Below are 2,773 nucleotides of genomic sequence, written 5' to 3'. Positions count from 1 at the left end.
CTATATAATATACTCAAAGAAATATATTGAAACTTAATTTTTTTCACAGATGCAGTTGCACCACTTTCGTAATAAACGGCTGATATTAATGAATTAATTTAATAATAAAGTTGTACTTACGTCTCTGAGGTCGTATTTCGTATTTATGCCTCTCGTAGCTGATCTGACTATATTATTGATCGTTAACAACGATGATCCGAAGCTGAAACAACAGACAAATTATATAAATTAGAATTAGGATATTGCATGTAAATCAACAACGTATTTACTATTCATTCTATAGAAGAATGAAATTACGTAAAAATGTTAATAGAAAATTAAAATCAAATGAAACGAAAAATAATAATAGTTTTAAATTCTCGTATTTGCTACTACTACAGCCGCTACAGCCTACTTTAATACATAGCCATGCTGAGAATAAAATGGCAACACCGCGAGAGTCCAGATTTCGTGTAGTGCAACCACAGCCGACTGTGGTGGCACGAAGAGAGTCGAAGAGTCAGCTATGGTTGCACTACAGGAAATTCGGACCCCCGCGGTGTTGCCATTTCATTCTCAGCATGGCTATGTATTAAAGTAGGCTGTAGCGGCTGTAGTAGTAGCAAATACGAGAATTTAAAACTATTATCCAATAACTGCATGAAAAACTTAATTTTCCACTTTTGTATTACCAACATGAACAACAATGTTTAAGATTTACCATGAACTCAACATTGAAGATTCTGTTTCTACAATGTATATAACGAATTACGCTATTTTGTGGATATAACAACAATTCAGAAACTAATTTCAATTAAACACTGATATTCATTGAGATATTAAATGCCAATTACTTTTATTCCTACTTCAAATGCAAAATATGGTGTGCACTAATGAAAATAAAGTAATACAAGTGTGACAAAATTTGAAAATGATAGTTATTCTCTTTCCGAAGTACGAATCTCGAATCAAGTATAAAGTTGATAATATCAACGTTCTACGATTACCTATTACCTATCGTGCTGGAAAAAAGCATCGGCACCGGCATCGGTGAGCCTGAAGGTCGGTACACTCCGGAACAGTCATTCTGTGGGATTTCATAAATCTACCTTGCCGGTTTGAGCCCTTTTGGGCCCTTTTTTTGGGCCGCGCGTTAACACAGGCGTTGCCACTCTTTAGTAATCTCTCCTCGGTGTTTTTGGTTAATTTTGTGGGTAACATTGACAGTCTACCTTATCGCGCTGGCATCGGAGTTTACCCCCTTAAGCCACTATAATTTTTCAAAAAACTCATGAATTGATTTAAAATTTTACAGGTAGCCTTTTAATAGTAATAGGAATCCATAAGAACAAATTCAACATGCTAGCATCGTTTAAATATACAGCCTATATATGTATACATGAAAGTAGTCTATACTGTCTATACAGAAATCTATTCTTCACTTCGTTCATGTGACATTAACTCAAATCCTTAGTGATTAAGTTTCTAATCAATATACTTTCATCGTATATTGAAAAAATTGTTACAAATAGTCTATACAATAATTAATTCTTTACTTTGTCCATATCTAATTGCATCAAAATCGGACAAAATAAACTTCTCATCAATATATTCTAATACATTAATTACATCTAAATTATAAATAACTAGAGAATTAGATCAGAGATCATTCCGTGGAAAAGTTTTTAATCAATATTGCGTTCGTGCTTCCCAATGACAGCTAGGACAGAAATTCTTTTAACGACTTTATCTTGAAAATCCCCAGGATCAACTAAGATAAGGTACGCAATACTCAGCCGTGATAATGTATTATTTTCGACACAATGTACCTCGATTGGCGAATTAAGAAAATTGCAGACCGTTTTATAAATGAATGCTCAAGATGAGAATATGTCTCATTATTCATTCTATTATCACTCAAGGAGAAGTCGAAGCAGCAAGGAGACTTTACGTAACATTTGCAAAACAATTGAAGTCTAAGTATACATAATACTTAGTATTAGCAAATAAGATATTATAATTTGTTTGTTTCACCTTTCTTTAATATATTTACTTATTACTTCTATCGTACTAAATGATCACGTGAAATAATAGTGGCAGACAATGACTAACAGGCTTATAAAATTTTTTACAACTGTATTTATCTTAATTCCGTAAATATAAATTATAAAAGTAATTTCTCCTTATCGTATATTTTCTAAAAGTAATTCTGTTAATCCAATTTTAAAACTTTTCTATCTAATCCACTAATGTTAACAGAAATCAATTATTACTTATCTCCGGATAACATCTACCGGTTAATGAAATTTAATGACTCATGTGCAACAATAGATGAATTTTAAGTAAAATATAAGAGTTTTGAGAAGAGTTTTTTAAGTACTGCTATACATCCTCTAATCGACTCTACGTAAAGTAAATGTTGAGATTTAAAAATTGGACTGATTAACGTTCCATAATGAATTTCTAGAAAACACTATGAAGCATTATCTTAAACAAATGTCTTTTAACAAATAACATTGTACTGATAACAGTACGCGATAACATGAATTGATATTGATGTATTATTAAACAAAAAACGTAGACCTAATTATTTTCAAAGTTGGACACAAATTCATTTGGATTCACAGCAAGTTCAGTGCATGATATCTGTTATTTAAATAAAACAGGCTTGGCCATTATTAGAATAAATTACTTGAAAATAAAATATTATGTTATCTGATTGTATATGAAACAACTGTTAGCTTATTTAAACACATAATTAATTTTTTTTTATTTTATTAATTATTTTGAATTT

Source organism: Ceratina calcarata, unplaced genomic scaffold, assembly GCF_001652005.2.
Source record: "Ceratina calcarata isolate Rehan_Ccalc_2016 unplaced genomic scaffold, ASM165200v1 scaffold159.2, whole genome shotgun sequence".
NCBI classification, from domain to species: Eukaryota; Metazoa; Arthropoda; class Insecta; order Hymenoptera; family Apidae; genus Ceratina; species Ceratina calcarata.
Note: the sequence above shows the minus strand (reverse complement) of the source record.